Raw genomic sequence first — 21,600 nt, 5'->3', positions numbered from 1 at the left:
CTCATCAGGAACTTTTGTAAATGAGCTCGGGCTCCTGGCTTTGCTTCCCCAACTTTTCCCCACCCTTGCTGATGGGGTGAGATTTGATTGCTCATCCCTCCCAGGCTGCTGCCAGGATGCAGGCCTGGAGCAAGGGGAACAGATGTATGGGAAAACCCTGACTTGGCCAGACTGGCTGAGCAGCACTTGGGATCTGCTGCCTTCTCACTGCCTTGCTGGGTTTGATTTCAAGCAGGGTGACCAAATACGGGGGCAGGACCTCTTCCCTGGCACAGCTGGGCAGCCACGGCTCCTCAGTGTGTTCCTGCATGGGTTGCAGCCAAAGCAGCCCTGGTGGCTTTGGCAGAGCTATTGGGGTTGTACGCTCTAACAAGATTGGCATTGCACCCAGGAATGTGCTGGTGCACCACACCTCTGCCTATGGATGAAACCGTAAAGTGCTCCGATTAAATCCTTGTTTGATGCAGAGATACTGTGGAAGAAGCCTGCATGATTCTGCCCCTTCTCTGTGTGTGTGGTGTTAAAGTCAACTGTTTTTCACAGCCTTTCATTCCAGTGAAATAGTTGTTCTGGTTTGGATGGTTTTTGGTGCCTACTGTTGGTCAGACATAGCCTCCTGTCCTCACTTACGGCTCACTGCCTGTCTTCTCATTGCAAAGCTTTGCAAGATATCCCTGAAGATGCTTTATTTCCTGAGTTTGTTTCTCCTCATTGTGAATAAACAAGACTGAACAAAACCTAAGAAGCCATTTCCAAGAAGTTTTTCATGAGCAAGGGGCTGGTTCCCCTTTCAGAGCACTGGAAAATGAGTTCTCTGTTTTCCTCACAGTGTTGTTAATGCTAGTGCTCAGCTGAATCCAGCTCTGTTTTAGCCCATAAAATTAGTTTCCAGGAAAACAAAAATAATAATAGTTTGAATACAAAATGTCTCTTGGGAAAACTTCTCTCCTTCTCCCTTCCACAGTGCACTTATCCAAAAGGCAATATTCTGTGAACAAACCCAGCTGTCCCTTCTGGTCACTAGTCCAGCCTGGGCACACTCCTGGGCACACTCACAGCTCTTGGATACACATATATGACCTGCAAGAACATGATCAGCACAGAGAAAATCAGGCCACGTCCCACAAGCCTGGACTCTTCCCACTGGCCCAGTCCTGAGCAGGACCCTTCCCCCTTTCCTATCCTTAGAAGAAGGATACTCGCCAATATCACACAGCTTGACCTAAGCATTGGCAAGAAATAGCTGTGACACTCATAAGGTACAAGTCCAGCTTCCACCAGCATTACCATTGGCAATTTGCCTACCAGATCCTGCAAGCAAATCGTGCTATTGCTGCACAGATGTGTTGTGCCTGTTGTCACCGTTTCTTAACTTCTGGTCTGAACAGCAAGGCAAGAGCAGGCAGAGAGAGAAGTGACCAGGCAACTTTTAAGCACGTTATGGGGAGCAGAAGCAAGAATCATCCCTGGATGGAAAGGAGCAGAGAGGGCATGTGGCAAAAGAAATGTTCTGGGGAGTTGCAGGCTGCACAATTAGAAGGCAGCTTGGACCTTATAATAGGAGACCTGTGGGAGATGGCATTTGGAGGCATGAGCATAAAGCCCCACAAGCCAGGTGGTCGCAGGGATGTGGAAGGGAGCCCTGGTGGAAGCACAGCTCGTCAGAGTAGGCTGTTGCCAGGAGCTGGAGAAATTATGACTTCCATGGAGCCAAGCTTTTCTTGTGCAAGTTAGGAAAGGACTGTCTTGGGTGACAGTGGCATTTCCCAAGGGGAACATTATTTCCTTGGAAACTATGGATATTCAGGCCTAGTAAAAGCTATTGGCAGAGTGGTAGTGCACTGAAAAAGAAATCTCAGAGCCCAGATTTGTTGAGTGGAAGGTATTGGAAATGCTAATCATTAAAGAACTGGGACAGGAACCTGGGGTGCTGGGCGGAGTTGTTATTGGTTGCATCAGCTACAAGTCTGGCTTGGTATTTCAAAATAGAATTAGATTTGTGGCACATGATTTTAAATATTTAAATCACGTTCAGCGATTCATACAGTGACATTTAAACAAAGGACGCCAAGCAAATAGCACCCAGTGCTTGAAGGAAACATTTGCAGGTGATAGTACTTAAATTAAGAGGGAGCAGCTGATATCTGGGCAGGATCTAAACTCTGAATTCAGCCTCTTTGAACCATGAAATGGAGCATAAATACCCAGGCTTGTGAATGCTTACATATGTAGAATGCTGGGATTCAAGTGCTACCATTCTGTCCCAAAGGTGGGAACAGACAGCTCCAGGCCGGGAGGATTGCTAGGCTTGGTGGTACCACTGCTCTTGGCCTCTGCCTGTCCCTCTGCCACTGCCCCTCATCACAGGTTCACCCAACTCCTTCTTTGGCTGTTCCCTGTGAGTTTGTTTTAGTTACAAAAGGCTAAACTCAGCCAGGGTACAAACACAAAAAATTCAATGAAGTCAACTTACACACAGGCTGAGCATTTCTGTTGGTGCTCCCAGCCAATTTGGAGAGCTTAGCTGGGTCTATTACATCAGTCACACTGGATTTCATAACATTAGACATTTCAATGAGGGTGACTCATTCCCTCTTGAAGAGCATTGTATGTATGAGCAAAGATGATTAACTTTTGCTGAACGGTATGATTTCTGGGACGGGAACTGCTGTTAATTAGGAGCGGATCTCAGATGCTGACAGACTCTGTTGTCATGGCCTATTTTGTATATTTTTCTCCATTCTAATTTTTTTTTTTTTTTAGCTTAGGTGAAGGATTAAAGTGCTCCACTCTGCTATCTGTCTCTAAAGCAACCAGATGTCAAACATCTGACAACTGCAGACAGGCATAGCCCAAGGCTGTCAGTTTCAATGGCCAAGCCTCTGCTTACCAACCCCTCAAATCTCTGTTTTCACATTAAAACCAACCAACCAATTAAAAAAAAAAAAGGAAAAAAAAGAAAAAAAAAAAAAGACAAGAAAAAAAACAACACGGGGCTTCCAACCAGATAAAGTAAAAGCAGCTCAGGATGTATAATACAAAGAATCACCCTTCTCCACCCCTCCAACATTTTCTGTTTCAGAAGAAACTCTCTTGGAATGTTGTGCTGCAAATCTCATGCTTCTGATCCTTCTGACTGTTGAAAGCTGAGCCTTGGGGGTTAGCACCATCGTTGCCAGCCCTCAAGCACTCTGGGATGCAGCAGTAGAAAGAGCGATGAGGCTGGGAGTGCTTAGAGGGGCTGCAGGGGAGTCCCTCTTCATTACTGTTCTCCTCTGCCCAGACCTACCTGCTTTCTCCTCCTGACACTAACACCAGCAGGGTACCTCTCGTTCCATCCCAGCGATGTGAAAAATGTTTTAAAGATAAACTTTTTTTGAGATAAAGTGGCATCAAGGAATAGGAAAAGACTATTTTTGCCTAAAATCGGGCCAGTTGAAGCATCACTGGCAGGGTGAAGGACTCTTGTATGATTCAGGCACAATTCTGGGACCTATAAGCCCCTGCCCAAACTCCAGGTGTGCAGCACAGGCTGAGCCATTCAGCCACAGGGCTTCTCTGGAGACCAAGAGATGGGATTTTTCCTTCAGAGGATCCTTCCCTCTGCTCAAATAGGCACAGAAACATCCCTACATTCAATCCCCAAGAGAGCCTGAGGAAGGGGCAGTGCTGGCACCACACTGGCTGGGTTTCCTCCTCTCTGAGCAGTCTTCCTGCTGGTGCTCCTAAAAAATGTACAGTAGAGCATATGTATCCAAGGCAATTGTTATCACAGTGAATGCAGAAGAACAATCTATGTTGCTTCTGTGCCTCACTTGCTTACATATACACAAAGAGAAGCAGGCACTCAACGAGAAGAGCATTTAATCACTTTGGTGCCAGTTGCTGCAGGAAAGCCACCCAGGTGAGCTGCTGTTCATCAAGGGGCATCGGAGGGCTGGGATCCCACGCTATCTGAGCCTAGAAGTGTGAAAAACAACCAATGCCAAGGGCAGGAAACCACAGAGAGCACTTCTACACTGGTGGAGACTATATGGGATTGGTGGTGCCCAAGAAATCGTGTCTGTCTTGTCACTGGAAGTGCTCACGCATGCATTTCGAACAAGCGCAGCTAAGGCATCAAATCTTGAAATACAGCGTTTTACGGAAAGTCCCTGAAGTGTTACAGTTTTATCTCAATTCTTGGAGTGCAGCCCTTGTGAAATCTGCCCAGGTTTGCTCCTTCCCAACACTTTTTCCACCTGGCCTGCTACAACCAATATTCAGCTGCTGCCTCTGGATTTAATCACTCTCATCCTGTGATCACCAACTTTGTATAAATGTGTACAGAGCTCAACCTGTTGTCAGACATGCACTAATTTGTGTGCTTCTAATTATTTGTTTCCATCTTAAAACCTGGTTTGCAGCAAATTGCAACTGCATTTTCATGCATGCTTGGCTGGAACTTGAGACACATGTTGCCAGTCGCCCAGACACAAACAGGCTGGTGTTGCACAGAGGAAATGGGGGAGAAATGAGATAAATTGAATTAAAGGTCTGTGTATATAAAATGAATTAAGTAAAACCATGAAGCTAGCAGCAGTTTTGCATAACAGAAGGTTCCAGTTTTATAAACTGTTTCTACACCTTAAAATAAAATTAAATCTCAGCCCTTTTGGAGATAAACACATCCTGGTGCACAGCCAGACCAGGCTTCCAAAGGGCATTTGAGACATCTTACACAAACACTTCAAGCATCTCTATTTCAGATGATCAAGGCTCTTGAACTACAGTTTTATCTCTTTTTTTCTATTTTTTCCTTTTTTTTTTCCTTTTTTTTTTCTTTTTTTCTTCTTTTCTCCCATGCTTGGCATCAGTAATGAGCTCAGAAGTAGATGACCAAGCCAGGATCATTTCCCACCTGTTTTCTGTGGTTGCAGGCAGAGAAGCTCAGGCACTGTCCTCTGCCTCTTTATTCAAGGACCACTCTGCAGGTAGCTCCAACAGCCTCTTCCAGTGCAGGCTGGCCACTTCATTAACTGAGACAGGGGAGGTTTAACTGAGACAGGGGAGGTTTAGGTTAGACGTTAGGAGGAAGTTTTTCACACAGAGGGTGGTGATGCACTGAACAGGTTGCCCAAGGAGGTTGTGGATGCCCCATCCCTGGAGGCATTCAAGGCCAGGCTGGATGTGGCTCTGAGCAACCTGGTCTGGTGGTTGGTGACCCTGCACATAGCAGGGGGGGTTGAAACTTGATGATCATTGTGGTCCTTTTCAACCCAAGCCATTCTGTGATTCCATTCTGTGATTCCATTCTATGAACCTCACCCCAGTCTTCACTGGGCAGAAGCCCCTGAAAGCAAGCTGGTGTTAGCCCAAGGTAGCCAGCATCACTGTGATGTGCAGGACTACTCAGGCACTCACAAACCTACTACACATTACAGCCTGGGGACACTGCAGCATGTCCAAGTCGCAGGCTGTGCCTTTGCACTCTCCTCTCTGCCAAACAGCCTGTGAAGTGCTCGAGGGTATTATATTTCTGAACATCTCCCAAGAATAATCAAAGCAGCTCACTGCCTCTTTTTATATCCATGTCTCCTGATGGAGAAGCCAGCCTGGAGCAGTTTGGCGTGCGGAGCCCCCAGTTGTGTTTCAGCCCTCTGTTCCACAAGCCCAGGAGCTCTTTGTACCCTGTCACCCACCCAACAGTAAGATAGCTCCACCTGCAAGGACAGATGAGAAGCCAACAATCCCACAGGGCCAGCCCTGCTGTGGATGAAGTCAAGAGCTGGCAAATCTGCTACCAAACCCCCAGGGCTTCCCCTACCTGTCCCTCCCCACAAAGAGCATGCCCCACGCATCAGAAAACATCCACTCTTTAGCACAGGGGACTTCCTTCTAGTGAGGCAGGTGTGACCACTGCCTCATGGTTTCCTACTGAGCATCCCATCCAGACACATCTGCCTCCACCTGACACCTGAGCCAAAGGGGGCATAGGGCTTTGGGCTGCTTTGCCAAAAAGGAAAGAAATAGGCACACTAGATGTTAAGGAAACCTAACAGAGCACACAGCAGTCCAACCACTTAGACACATACGCTGCTCTTCTTACCAACAAGGCTATGCTGTATTTAGATCTAGCTCTACCTTTTACAGACTTGACCAACTTTCTCTGCTGTGTCATCTTCACTTATTTGCCTCCAAACTGTTTGCTGAAATCCTCAATGCAGGGAGACAGGGGGAAGATGGGATCTTGTTTTTAATGACAGGAAAAGCAGCAAATGTCAAGAAAGCCGGGCCAAAAGATTGCTTGGTGAGTCACCACTTTCAGAGACCACCCATGTGTGCAGACAGACTTCCTAGAAATCTCTGCTTCAGAAGCAGGCCTAGCATCCATCTCGCTGGATTCCTCTCCACAAGGCACTGCTCTCCTGTGACCTTGCATGGTCTCCATCTTTGTATCCTCCCTCCCACCACTCCCCATGCCTAGGGATGTATTTTAGGCTGTGAACTGCTTAAGTTTTGCAAAAGCTTTGACTCGCAGGCCTGGAAACCAGCAGGATATTTGTACAAGCAGTGTGCTCCGTGATGGTGACCATGCATGAGGGCAGACAGAAGTGTGGCCACTTTTGCCTGTGGTGCAATGCTTCGAGGTGCCAAGGAGCTCCCCCCAAGCACTTTACTGGCCACCTCTAAAGCAAACGAGACTGTGTCAGACCCTTTCTGAGAAGGAAAGGATAAAAAAGTCCAGTAAGAGTCAGATGTTACAAGTAGGAAACATGGGAAGATGTGAAGAGACAACAGAAGGCATTTTCCTACCTTCTTCAATGTGCTAAGTCAGCACAAGGTCACCCTGGTGTTTGGGCACTGCAGCCTTTAGTGAATATCTTCAGGGAGAAGCAAGAGCCGGGCAGGACAGCATGGTTAGCGAAGAATGCCTGCTCTCCTCCTGTCTATCAGACACCATCCTGGTCAGAAATAGTTATGTGGTCAGTAAATACAAACCTCTGTTGCCCAAATGAATGTGGCTGAGTCTTGGTTTCTGAGCTCTTTTTCTCCCATGCATTCTGCCCCAGTTGCTATGGCCCTGAGAGTAATGCCTGGACATTCCCACAGCTCTTCTACTTGAAAACTCATCTGCCCCAAAACCCTCTGGAACATGCAGCACCTCAGCCTCCCCACCAGATCTCAGACTGGGGTATGAAGTTTCCTCAGCTAGAGGCAGATTTTACAGATTTAAGAGCATTTTCTTGGCTTGCTTTGCCAGTAGAACAGTGACTTGCTGCAGAGCAGATGGATGAAATTCTAATTTGAGTTTCACATGATTTATATAAATATGCTTAGATGAGGTTGCACATAGATGGTGCAGTCATCTGCCAACCTAATTCCCTTTACCTTAACAACCTCTCATTTTTCCCCATTAATTTTGCAAAGCACCTTGGATAACGTCTGGTTGCGCTCACAGTAAGGAGTCATGTTGGCCTGAGTCATCCCCTTCCAGGCTTCCTGCAGAGCACCCAGCTTAAGTCTGCCCTCCCAGTAACACGAAGCAGCCGCATAGCCACCACAATTCCTCTCACCCCTTACAACACAGGACAAGCTATCCAGTATGTCAGCAAAGCCACAAGTGTCACGGTTCCCTAAGCTCAGGAGATCAGGGAGGGAGGCATGGACAGTGCTGTCTCCTTCCTAGGCAGGTGGAGACAAGAACAGGGTTACCACTTCTCCTGTAGCAGGATGGTTTCTGGCAGACTTTCTCCGCACCACCACATGATGGGAGTGAGGAGACACTGGTATACTCACTGCCACCTGCATGAGATGACACAGTAGCTTCGTCCTCCTTGGCAGATCAAACACGTCCTTGTGGGTTTACTTTGAAACCTAGCCTCATTCCTTCAGCTGCTCTTCATAAGGCCTGTGCTCCAGACAGACTCCTCATCAGCTTTGTTCAGCTTCTCTGAACACCCTCCCAGGTCTCAATGTCTTTCTTGCAGTGAGGGGACTCAAAACTGAATACAGTATTCTGGGTACGGCCCCACCAGAGCTGAGTACAGCTAGATAATCACCTCCCTGCTTCTGCTGGCTGCCCTGTTTCTAATACAAGTCAGGATGCCCTTGGCCACCTGGGCACATTTCTGGCTCACGTTCCGTTGAGTGCTGACCAACACCCCCAGGTCCATTTCTTCTACACAGTCTTCCATCTACTCTGCCCCAAGCCAATAGCGTTGCCTGAGGGTGTTGTGGCCGAAGTGTGTGACCCAACACTTGGTCTTACTGAAGCTTATACAATTGTCCTCAGCCCATCAATCCAGCCAGTCCAGACTTCTCTGAAGGGCCTTCCTACCCACAGGCAGATCAACACTTCTCCCAGACTTGGTGTCATCTGCAAACTTATTGAGGGTGCACTCAATCCCCGTGTGTAGGTCATCAATTAAACCGGACAGGCCCCAACACCAACCCCTGGGGAACACCACCTGTGACCATTCACCAGCTGGATTTAACTCTATTCACCACCACTGTCTGGGCCTGGCCCTCCGGTCAGTTTCTCACACAACAGAGTGTACCTGTACAAGCCATGGGCTGCCAGCTTCTCCAGGAAAATATTGTGGGAGACAGAGTCAAAGGCTTTGCTGAAGTCTAGGAAGATCACATCCACAGCCCTTTCCCCATCCACCAGCCAAGTTACTCAATCATAGAAGGAGATCAGGTTGGTCAAGCAGGACCTACCTTTCACAAACCCATGCTGGCTTGGCCTGAGCTCCTGGTTGTCCTGCACATGCTGATGATCTGCTCCAATACCAAGGTCAGGCTGACAGGCCTGTGGTTCCCTGGATTCTCCTTCTGACCCTTCTTGTAGATGGGCTGGCACACTGACAAGTCTCTGGTGGTCTGGGACCTCTCTGGTTGGCCATGACTGCTGCTAAATGATGGAAAGCAGCTTGGCAATCACCTCTGTCATGTCCCACGGTACCATAGAATCAGTTATAGAATGGCCTGGGTTGAAAAGGACCACAATGATCATCAAGTTTCAACCCCCCTGCTATGTGCAGGGTCGCAAACCACCAGACCAGGCTGCCTAGAGCCATATCCTGACTGGCCTTGAATGCATCCAGGGATGGGGCATCCAAGTCCCTGGAAAACGTCTTGTTGTACTCTCAGGAAGCAATCATGTTGGCCTGAGTCATCCCCTTCCAGGCTTCCTGCAAAGCACAGAGCTTAAGTCTGCCCTCCCAGTAACACGAAGCAGCCTCAAAGCCACCACAATTCCTCTCATCCATCCTCCCTCCACCCTCAGGTGGTTCCCATCTGGCTCCATGGATTTGTGACAGTCCAGGTGGAGCAGCAGGTCCCTAACTTTTGCCTCTTGAATTGAGTGCTTAAGAGTTATTATTCTCCCCATCCCTGCCTTCCAGGCTCAGGGATCTGAGTACCCTGAGGATATTCAGAGCCTCACTATTGAACACAGATGTAAAGAAGGCATTGTGAACCTCAGTCTTTTCCTCATTCTCAGTGATAATGTTCCCCTCTGCATCCAATAAAGGATGGTGAATCTCCTCAGCCCTCCTCTTGGTGTTAATATATTTATTAAAACATTTTTTATTAACTGTAACAATGGCAGATAGATTAAGTTCTTGCTGGGCTTTTGCCCTTCTAATTTTCCCTCTCTATACCCTAGTGACATCCTTCTATTCTCCCCAGTTTGCCTGACCCTGTTCAGCTTTTATCAGCCAGCAAGAGCCCTCCAGCAACTCTGCCCCATGACAAAAAGCCACAGGAAACACAGCTTTGCTGGTTTCCACTGCTCATGGAACAAGTTGCCTTAGTTGTATCACTGTGTCCTAGGAGCCCTACCTTCTGTCCTGCATCTAGTCCCAGGCTAAGAGGTATTTTCCAGGGTCAGCCTAGGACACCAGACTTTAAAGTCCTTTAGAGCAGCAAACAGATTCCCAGGCTGTTTCCATGCAATGCTTCCAATAGGAAAAACTCCATCTTGGGATCAAGGTATATGGAGAGAAACCCAGGCATGCTTGCCTCTAGGAGATGTACAAGATGGGAGCAGGCAGCTTGTGAGATTTCTCAGGAGACAAAGTGGGTAAAACTCCATGTTTTGGCCTAGTTTCTCTGATCATGCATCTCTACTGGAGAAGAAGAACAATGTTATGTTGGCAGCCTGATCCACCTCTACTTATGGAGATGCGAGCAGACCCAGCCCCCAGTTCTGCCCCCCCATAAAAGATAACATGAGTTTTTTCTGGCATCTCTGGCTTTGGATGGGCAGGTCAAGACTTACAGAAGCAACACACGACTTCAAACATCTTGGAATCATGGTCTGGTACATGCCAAAGGACACTGAGTTGAGAAGGCAAAGACTCACGCTGATGCTCAGGTATCACTGCCCTGATTCTTGTGGATTTGAGTCCTTTACTAAGGTCTTTCCCAGCCAGCCTGAGCTCCCACATGGGTTCGTTGTTTGAGATTTGCCTCTAATAACAGGCAGCAGAGAGAAAAGTAGGGCAGGAAAATTGGGTCAAAGAGTGGTGGAGTCCTGGCACACCAGCAGTCCACAGTGGAGATGCAAATGTGCTGAAGCAAAGATGGGAGCTAAGAGAGATGTAAGACACCAGGGCTGCATGGTCCATGGAGCCCCACACTGGGCTGTTTGCAGCATGAGTCACAGCAGCTGTGGCTTGAAAATCTAAATCATTCAACTTCTGTCAAGCTTGGAGACTCCCTTTCTATTGTCCTGGGCAAGAATATCAAGAAGAAAGTTCACGGTACCGCCTCCAGAACAAAGTTTCCCACTGGCTGTTAAGCAAGTTCTTTCGCATCTCTCCAGCACCCACAATGGAGGCAGATGAGGAGTATGTAAATATATATTTGGGTATATTTGGGTATATATGTAAATATTTGGGTCTTCTAACAGTTTCTGACTCAGTGCTGAGAGCATGCAACACAAAGGGCTGAATCTTCTGTCAAAACCATTTCCCATCATTATAATCGTTTTATGCAGAAAATCCAAGCGTTCCAAAAAAAAAAAAAAAAAAAAAAAAGACCAAGGAGAAAATGACATAGCGGATGCAAAGCAGCTTTTGGGGCATTCTACTACTTGTGGGAAGAATGGCAGGAGGAGAAAGCCATACATGGAGTCCCTTGCTGTGGCATGATAAAACAGGTGTGCTAATAGCAGCTGAATCGCTAGCAAGCAATGACACCCCTTGGACATTATCCCATCGCCCACTGCCATTTCCCTGCCTGAGAACACAATATTGGGCTGAAGGACAACCCATTCACCACCAGGACACTTCTGCTGATGGGAACTCCATCGTATTTAAAAATCATGACTATCTGGTGAAGTTCCCGGTGACTGGAAAAAGGGAAATGTTACTCCCATTTTTAAGAAAGGGAGGAAGGAAGACCTGCAGAGCTACAGGCTGGTGAGCTGCACCTCTATGCCTGGGAAGATCATGGAGCAGATCCTCCTAGAAGCTATGTTAAGGCACATACAGGATAAAGAGGTGATCCGAGACAGCCAGCATGGCTTCACCAAGGGCAGATCGTGCCTGACCAATCTGATAGCCTTCTATGATGGAGTGACAGCTTCAGTGGACAGGGTAGGGTGGTGGATGTCATCTACCTGGACTTCTGCAAGGCCTTTGACATGGTCCCTCAACACATCCTTCTTTCTAAATTGGAGAAGTGTGGATTTGATGGATGGACTGTTCAGTGGATTAGGAACTGGCTGGCTGGATGCAGCCAAAGGGTTGTGATCAATGGTTCTGTGTCAGGGTAGAGGCCGGTCTTGGGATTGGTGTTCTTCAGCATCTTCATCAATGACACAGATGGTATCGAGTGCACCCTCAGCAAGTTTGCGGATGACACCAAGCTGAGTGGTGCAGCCGATATGTTGGAAGGAAGGGAAGCCATCCAGAGGGACCTGGACAGGCTGGAGAAGTGGGCCCATGAGAATTTAATGAGGTTCAACAAGGCCAAGTGCAGGGTGCTGCACTTGGGCTGGGGCAATCCCAGGTATTTATACAAATAGGGGAAGATCTCCTTGAGAGCAGCCCTGCAGAGAAAGACTTGGGGGTGCTGGTAGATGAGAAGCTGCATGAGCCTGCAGTGTGCGCTTGCAGCCCGGAAGGCCAACTGTGTTCTGGGCTGCATTAAAAATGGGGTGGCCAGCAGGGAGAGGGAGGTGATTGTGCCCTTGTGAGGCCCCATCTGGAGTACTGTGTCCAGGCCTGGGGCCCCCAGTACAGGAAGGATGTAGAGCTCTTGGAGTGGGTCCAGAGGAGGACCACTAAGATGATCAGAGGTCTGGAGCACCTCTCCTGTGAGGAAAGGTTGAGGGAACTGGGATTGTTTAGCTTGGAGAAGAGAAGGCTCCGAGGAGACCTCATTGTGGCCTTCCAGTACTTGAAGGGAGCATATAAACAGGAGGGGGAATGGCTGTTTACAAGGGTGGATAGTGATAGGACAAGGGGAAATGGTTTTAAACCGAGACAGGGAAGGTTTAGATTGGATATTTGGAAGAAGTTTTTCACCCAGAGGGTGGTGACGCACTGAACAGGTTGCCCAAGGAGGCTGTGGATGCCCCGTCCCTGGAGGCATTCAGGGCCAGGCTGGATGTGGCTCTGGGCAGCCTGGTCTGCTGGTTGGTGATCCTGCACATAGTGGGGGGGGGGTTGGAACTCGATGATCATTATGGTCCTTTTCAACCCAGGCCATTCTATGATTCTATGAACTCAGTGCCCAGCTCAGTTGGGCATGTCTTCTTGCCCAAATAGCAAGTGATTTGTAGCTGCTCTGGGAATTAGAAGAGTCAGTGCATAGCCATTAAAACGCTTCAAAGAGACATTTCTCCAAAAAAAACTTTTAGTTTTGGATTGATTGCAAAACCAGATGATTTAATTATTCCTGGATTTCAGTTTTTATTTCTAGTCCTTTAAAAAGCAGCTGCTCAATATAAATGGCAAAAACATTCTCCTGCAGAAGTTTGTGTAGCTTGTAGAGAAGATGCTTGAAAAATAATAAAAAAAAATAAAAATACTTTGCTAGCTCCTGAGACCATGTCAGGAAACATACCTACACATGTAGGATTTTACTAGCACCTTAACCAGCTTTAAGGAGGAACACAGTCCCTGAGGCTTTCTCTAGGAATTTACAATAAAGTGACACTATTTCAGTCCCAAGCAATATAATTTCTTATGAATTAGACAAACATTCTGTGATGAAGCTGAAAGCCCTGATGAACAGCACAGTTAGTTCTCATCATGGATTACAAATCAGTGCTTCCCCTTTCCAATCCCATTTTAGGTAAGCGTGGATTTTGGGATGAACTATCGAGCACAAACCCACACTTCAATCCAAGCCTGCACAAGGACTTGGATATGGCTTGATGCCTCTTGCCTGAGCGAGGGACATTCCTAAGCTGGGTACTTGTTGCCTTTGCCTCTCCCTTGGGACAGAGGGGCATTGCCTCTGCTCTTCTGGTCTCACATTGGGTGAGACCAGCACCGCCACGGCTGTCTCCATTCACAACTTCCATTCATTCAATCCAGACCATTCCCCTTGGCCAGATATTTATTGCTCTTGTATAATCCTCAAACTATTTTGCAGGGGTGGAAGGAGTGGCTTTTGGAAGATGTTAGAGCACACATACACAAATACACATTTTGGCTGCTGTGTGTTTGGACAAATAAATAAATGCAACTAAAAAAAAAAGAGCGTTTTCATGGTAGGCTGGCTACAAGCAGGAAGAGCATTTCAGCCCAGCCAGAAAAAAATCCCTGGGGATTTCTGAGTGCGCCCAAAACCAGCTAAACTGAGACTCCAATTACATGAGCAGGTGAGGAATTCAGGAAAATAGTACTTTTTTTGTTGTTGTTGTTTTTGTTTTTGTTTTTTTTTTTAAGAGAATAGTGTGCATGTATATACATCTATATATTTCCTTACCATTTCCTTATCTACATAAAACAGCCTACACTGCCTGAAAACCAACTTGGCTGCACAACCTGGGTATTGTGGCCTCCAGGCAGGTCTGAGCAGCAGCCCATAGCTCCAAGCACCTGGGGACCAGCAGCACCTGCAGGGCTGGAGCATTGTCACACAGCCCCCTGCTTTAATCGTCAGCCTCAGCCTGAAGCAAGAACTTTAAAAACAAGATTTCAAACACTATTTTTTTTTTTTTTTTTTGAGTGGGGAATCTGCTCCCAGTTACAAATTGAGCTTTGAGTTTATCCTTTTGGGAATTCAGACTTTTTTTTTTTTTTAAACCCATTTCATAAGCAGAGAGAGGCAGCTCAATCTGTGTGGAAGTGTTTTTCCCAGCTCTATGAAACTGTGGATGAGAAGCAGCCCTGGTATGATGTCACTGATGGCAGTGCTTTCCCACTCAAGATGGAAAGTCGTCCCAGAGCCATTTGCTTCCACATCCAAAGCAGGCGCCAGTGGAAGCTGGCATTCACCCTGGCTGCACACAGCAACAGGCTGTTTCTGTGACATGAGATGGTTTCAAGAAGGAGCTGAAGGACCAGAAGTGGCTGTTGCTCAGTGAGGCTTTATGGGGGCTGAATTGGAGCAAAGCCTGGGTTGGTCTTGAGGTGGGGGGAAGAAAGGTCAGCCAGTGTACCCACTGACAACTTAACCGTTCCAGAAATCTTCCATCCCATGGGGAACTGGCTGCTGAGGTTGGCAGGGCAGATGTGCTCAGCACCCAGCCCTGATCCCTCTGAAACCAGCAGCTAAAGTTCCCATTCAACTTCAATAGAGCCAGGATTTGGCCCGGATCGGAACTAAATCCACACTTATAAGTGGTTCTGCTTGGGATGCAATTCCCAGGATTAAAGGGAGTTTACCCCACAGAGCCCTGAGCCCCAGCACCCTCTGAGAGCTCAGGGTCCACATCCCACCAACCATACCATCATGACCAATGCCAGAAAACCAGTGCAGGGTCCCCATTTTTAAACAAACAACAGGAGAGAAAGAATGAAAGAAAGAAAAGAGAATGAAAGAGGAAAGAAAAAAAAATAGAATGAAAGAGAAAAGAAAGAAAAAAAAATTGAAGAGGAGCATTTATTTCCCCAGCAGCTGTGCTCTCCCAGACAGGGGACTGCTGTGGGAGGACAATAATGCTTTATATGGCAAAGTTAAGTTACAGTTACTTGAAACTATCAGCTCTTGTGTTCAGATCATCTTAATACGTCCCCAGTCAAACACAGCTTCCCTGCTGGCAAAGATTCATTCATGCTATTTAAATCAGACGAAAAATGCAAGCGGGGCTGGATTTACAGTGATCTGACGGGAAGTGATCTGACAGGAACTGCCAGACCCGCAACGTTACTTGACCCATCGGGCAGCCCAGCCTCTTTCCTTCCCCAGCCCTGAGCTCCACTCTGAAAAAAAAAAAAAAAGAGACCCCCAAAATCTAGCTCTGGAGTTGGGTTTCCAGTTCCACAGTATTCCCTCTATTTCTGAGGGTGATGGGCAAGCACCTGGTATCAGTTTGGGGCAGCATCTCATCTAAATATCCAACCTAGTGCACTAGGTGACCTAAATGGAAAGAAGGAGCCCCAATCCCATCAGCCCATGACAGATCCAATATTAGCAAGTTACTTAATATTCATGTATGTTACACAGTCAGCAGTGCTAAGCATGTGATGAGGCCAATGTGCATTTTGGAGCTGATAAGCTAAATATAGCAGATGTTGCAGTCTGTGGAGGTGCTTCTGGGCTGGGAGTGCAGGGAGGCAGCAGAAGCACAGAGGTGAAGCACTTGCCAAATGTTTCTTGGAGAGGCTTGGAGGTAGCGAAGCCTTTGGGCAAGGATTTCCTTCTCTAGGTACCTGCAATCTGACAGAGCCACCAAACCAAATGCAGGGGATGGAGGATTTACAGCCCGACCTGGTTCTATGAGAACAGAAACACAGAAACAAGGGGAAGACCCTGCTCCGAAATCTTTTTGCAGATGTGGAAAGCAGTCTGCGGTGAAACAGAATGAAAACAAATTGCCTGTGTCCTGTTTCTTTGCATTGAAAGATGCTGCTCCTCCATCCAGCCTCACCCTTCTAGTTCCCCTGTCCTCTGCGTAACATGCTGCTGCATCAGGGCTGAGGTTACAAAGAAAATGCTGCTATTATCAGACTCTTTCGTGAGCATCTGTGTCCCAGTCCTAGCAAGCTCCCTGTGGCTGACCATAACTGCATCAGGCCAAAGCCTGGCTACTGTCAAGCCAGCACTGACTTTGTCTGTCTGTCCATCTCATAGGTAGGATGCTGAGATCCATTAGGAATCACATGCATGGAGGGAACAGGCAGCACGAAAAGAAACGTGCTAACAAGCTGGGGGTCTTTCACTCATCCAAATACCACAGCTTGTGCCCTACAACTATCCCAAAGCCTGTGCTGGTCTATATCACTCCCAGAACTTCATAGCATCAGCCAGTTTACTGCTTCTGCCAGCCCCAGCAGCCCCCTAGCACAGGGCTGGCAACCTGTCCCCAAGTCTGGGAATCATGCTTGGAAAACTTAACAGAGCTGAAGCAACTCCAAGGGAAAACCATAGCTCACAAGGTTCTGATGCTTCCCCTCATGACACAAGGGAACAAAGCCCTGCTGCAAGATCTCCCACACAATTAGACTGCTGTTCTGCAGTTTCGGCCACCAAAAGAGAAGATGCTGTCCCAGCACTCAAGAGTTATTCCACGCTCTGGGAAGGGAAAGCAACACAGAAACCTGCCTGTCAGCCACCTGCCTCTGCAACTTCACCCTGTGCCTCCTTTTGGACTAAAATGGATTTTGTTCTACCCAGGTCCCTTCCTGATTCCTTGGGAACTCAGTCCAGGACAGCCAGGAGAAAGTACAAGGCCAGAGGGCTTAAGTAAAGCTTTCTCTTTTCCAAGCCTTACCAAATCCCAAGAGTCTCAGCAAACAGCAGCTCTATTTTGAAGCAGGTGGACTCTCTCAGGATAGCCCAGACTTGACCATTTCACCCATCTGATTTCCCAGCTCTCATCCTCAAATAGCAATTAAGCAGCTGGATGTAATGATTTGATTTACACCGAAGTCTCAAGCTACAATGAAACTTGCAGACTTGTCAGCGTTGTACAATACAGCAACAAGCAAAGCTCCCAGGAGCATCATTCCAGGGATCCTAGTCACAACTACTATGTTATCTCCTGCTTCTCCACCTTAAGAGCATTCCTCAACACTTGTCACTGGGTGGAGGGGCTAGCTTGGGGCCTGTGTCCATCGCCCCAGGGCAGATGTGGTAGGAGCTGGGCACATCCCGTATTGGCTTAGTCCTGTCCTCGTGGTAACCAGAGTATGAAAAAGCATGTAGTAATTATTTTAACATTATTTATTTTCACATCTTTAATTTTCACTGATTATTGATCCCGTCTTCGAGGAGAAGCCATCTCTCATCTCAGGCACTCTAGCATGCCAGCACAGCTCTCGGCTTCCACCCAGCCAGCATAGTGCTCATGCTGGCTTGGATCAAAGCAGCCTTCTGCAGCCCCATCAGCCACGCTTGGCCAATGGGGCTAGAAAAGTTAATTAATTGTCTCCACCCTTTCGTGTCTGTGAGACAGCTTACAAAAACTATTGTTTTCCCTTCACAATCCAAACAGTATGCTTTAAAGCCAGCACATCCAACCCACAGCCTGGCCCAGCTTGCGATGCTGCCTACCTCGCCCCCCACCTCCCACCTTGCACTACCACAGCAGTGCCCTTCCCCACCAAGTGGATGTGCCCTGGGTGCACACCCATCACTCAGCAGCTAACTAACATCAGTTCAAGACAATTCATTTCTGGTATTCCGGTGGAGACACTTCTTTCACTCACACTCAAACCCATTGCTACAGCCCTCCATCCAAACTGCACCATGAGGCGCCTGGGGCTTTAGCAACAACCAAAAGCTGCACTAGTGACAGAGCTGGCTGGCTCCTGGCAGAACAACGCTGCCTGCGTTTCAACCACTGCCTGTAGTGGATTATGAGGATGAAGACAATCGGCAGTGCTTTGCCTATTCTCCCTTCCAGCAGCCATTGATGCAGGGAGGTGGTGACCAACTTCTGGAGCAATTCCATGCTTCTCCTCCCTGACGTCAGCCAGGGAAGGCAGAAATAACAGTGGTCCTCTGCTGCAGGCTTCTGAAGGTACCAGTGAACAATGTCTCTGCTCAACCAGCATTCCCAGGGAGGACTGCAAGCATGAAGCAAGACAAGGACCAGTGAGGGTGAGCATACATGAGCAGTTGAGCAGAACTTGTTACCTCACTGAAAGCCCAGTGGGGCTGAATATCTGCTGCCCAGAGGACTGCAATGTTTCCACACAAATACCTGAGAATCCTTGGTTCAGAAGCATCCTCATACCTGCACCTCAGACAACCAGAAGCGCACCCAAAGAAAGGCCCAATATTGCTTCATCCTGTAGCCCAATGTCTGTACAGGACCCTTAAGAAAGGTTTCATCCACTCAGTATTCCCACATGCACTCAACGTCTGTCCCATTTTTGAGATTGAATGTTATAATTAAAGGAGAATGAGTCATGTTAAGAAGAGTGGGGCAAACATATACAAAAGGTGGAATTTCTCTTCCTTATTCCAGAAACCAGCACAAAGCACTTTCCTCTTTACAAATCCCTTAATCTCTTAACTGGAAGAAAAAAAAAAACCACTTAGCCTTTTCATTACTTCTCCCTTATTTTCCCTTTTTCAGTGATGAATTGAAATGTTGAAATCATTGGAAAGCATATGAAAAAAAGCAGCAACTAAGCGTTTCATTTCTAAACACAACATTTTCAGTCTTTTTAGCATCCTCACACTCTATTCGCTTATTTCTAGGATATGGCACGAGGGGGAAACTTAACAAAGATTCAGGAAAAACAAACAAACAAACCTGGATTGCAGAGATCCTGGTTCCTTGTGCTCTAGAGAAGTTGCCAAAACTTACTGATACTTGGAGAGAGAATGTCAGCACTGGAAATATACTGGTTGTGGTTCAAGAGCCGATTTAAAAATAAGAGGTCTATTGGTACACTTCTCATGTTCACATTCATGCCACCAGGTTTCAAAAGCAGCTGAAAAAATGTTACACGGCTTTACAATTCTCCAGCACTAGATTTTGGTTCTCTCCTCCTCATCCTGTCGGGCAGTGACATTCTTCTGGGCTGTGAGCCAAAGTCACATCATCAACCATGGCAAAGCTGCACGTCGGTCATTTTGCTTCCAAAAACAGAAAGGAAGAAGTGCAACTTGAGAATAAACTTTCACTGTCTTTTCATCATGACCAAATCCAAGGTAATCGCAGGTATGTTTTCAGATGCTCTGCCAGTAAAGGAAAATGTGTTTGTGAACATGACCGTTCACAGTCAGCTCTCTGTATTCATTTGAATAGCCAGCAGTGCCACCTTTGGAAGAAGGTCTCCCTATTTACTCCAGACTTAGGGAGAGAAAACCTGCAACATGAAGGTTGTGTTTAGTAAAATATGCTTTAGAGATGCTCTTTAGGGAGTCTTCAAGATCCTGCAAATCAAACACTGAATAGATTTCAACCTAATTCCAGAGGTAACACCAAATACCCACATGCCAAAGCAGCCAGCTTGCTAACAAATGTATGAACATTACACTTCCAGAGAAGGACTTTTGTGCCTGGACTTCAGAGAGGCACCAGACTCATCCGAGCCAAGACAACGCTCTGAATCTGCTGCAAGGACAACAAGCAAATCAGAGCACTGCCCAAAAACCACACACACAGGTTTCAAACCTCTGTGGCATTTTTCAGCGCTCTTGACTTTTCTTTTTTAAATCCATGCTCAAATCCTTCCCTAAAATCTTCCTTGAGCAGTGCTGTCTGCTTTGCACTGGGAAGAACCAGCTTTGCCTGCTTGATGGGATCCAAACAGGCATGTTTCCCTTGGCCAGAGCTCCCAACACTTTTCCATGATGAAGTGCTATCTTGGTCTATATTTGCTTCCATCAGCAGACTCGTTTAACACTGTTGAGTGGGGAAAGACTGAAGAAACCTCACTGAGACATATTTTGTGCTCTCAGGAAGCAGCAATGTTCACTCAGTGTCTTCCCCACCACATCAATCCCATCACCACCTCAGGACAGCTCATATGTCCAGCTCTCCAAAAAGCCACAGAACACCTAAATTCCAATAGCTTAAAGTATAATTTAGGCATTAAATAGAAATTATGCTCTCAAGCACCTTCAGGAATCTTGCTTTGCTGAACTGGCCAGGGAGAGCCAAGTTGGGCCACATTAAAGAGGCTCCTGCTGTTAACCAGAAGTGCTGGACCTGCCATGTTGGGGTAGAAGAACTCATCATTCTGCATGCTTACAAACTCTGTCACTATGCTGAAACTGCCAGAGAGTAAGTCAGCAATGGTCCCATCACCAACAACCACCAGCCTCACTCAGAAGCGACTTTCAGAGATACCAAATAGGCATTCTTGGACCAGCAATATGTGCTCCAGAGGATGAGAGGTTAGGATGTTGCAAGGGCATAATTTGCCAAGCTGCGTAGCCTCTGCTGCAGAGGAAATTGAGTCCTTTGGTCCAACAACCCTTAGGTCATCTACCTCTAGTGGCACTTTGCACCTGGAAAGGTTTGTTTACTCTGAAAACCCAGGTCCATTTTCCTCCAACGCAGCTCAGAAGATGCTAGTAACCCTGCTGAGAGATAACAGCAGCTCTGGGCTGGCCATGGCAAGAGACTGAGCATGGTCTCATCTTCATCACTGGCCCAGCCAAGGCACAGTTCTGCCCAGCTCCTGCTCTCAGGAGTTCAGATCCAAGGGGAGTGTGTGAGCTCTGGAACATAGTCCAGACTGAGATGGAATCCCACAACAAGCAAGCCTTAGTACATCTTCTAAGGAAATATACAGCCAACCTGGTTGCCCTGTGGGACAGGCAGAAGCTTCTGCTCAATAGCCCTTTTTTTGGCAATCATCCTAGAAGATGATCTCCTATTACAAGAATGTAAGACATTTTCTTGGCAGAGTGAAACAAGATCCCAAGAAATCTCACTCAAACCACAATCATGAGCATTTCTAGCATGGCACAAAACATCCCTTGGCACTGGAAAGTCTGTCCTCCCCCAGTCAAAACAATCCTCTGAAAGTCATTTCACAGTCACTCAGAAAACTCCTTCCCTATCTGCATGCACAGAGAAGCTGCTGTGATCTGTTCTACAGCCATGCATGTGCTGTTGCCATGGGAATGCTGCAGCATGTCTGGACACCAGCAGGAAGCACTGCTGGCCCCCTACATAGCACAGCAAGAGAACACCTTGTTGTAGTCATAGAAATAAAATGAACAACAAAACCCTCTCAGTCCAGGGACAAAAGGGTTTCACAGATGTTTGAGCCTTGCAGTAGTTGCAGTGATTACCTCAGGAGGTTCTTGAAGACCACTTCATGTTTTTGTTGGTAGCAATGTAGCCATGTTGTTAAATATGCACCTGCTTAATTGGTTCCATTGAAAAGTCATTCAAATCCCTGGGGTAAGCTAAGCAACAAGCATCCCCACATTTCTCGTTCTTCACAAAACTATTCTCAGGCACTTAAAGGCTTTGGCCAGGTAATGGCCAGTGATGGGCTGGGAACTATCACTGCTTGT

The 21,600-nt window shown here is 47.2% G+C and overlaps 1 long non-coding RNA gene across 1 annotated transcript in view; it reads right to left on the bottom strand.

Annotated features, from left to right (window-relative positions):
* LOC107054341 overlaps window positions 1-21,600 on the bottom strand; it is a 30,142-nt gene that overhangs the window by 3,630 nt on the left and 4,912 nt on the right. Inside the window, exons 2-3 of the long non-coding RNA XR_005839274.2 lie at window positions 18,875-19,433; window positions 6,796-6,944 (exon numbers count right to left, since the gene is read on the bottom strand). This is a non-coding gene — a long non-coding RNA (uncharacterized LOC107054341). The remainder of the gene's footprint in view (window positions 1-6,795; window positions 6,945-18,874; window positions 19,434-21,600) is intronic.

The sequence above is a fragment of the Gallus gallus genome, chromosome 12, assembly GCF_016699485.2.
Source record: "Gallus gallus isolate bGalGal1 chromosome 12, bGalGal1.mat.broiler.GRCg7b, whole genome shotgun sequence".
NCBI lineage: Eukaryota > Metazoa > Chordata > Aves > Galliformes > Phasianidae > Gallus > Gallus gallus.
The sequence above is the reverse complement of the archived record's forward strand: the minus strand, read 5'-3'. Positions and strand labels throughout refer to the sequence as shown.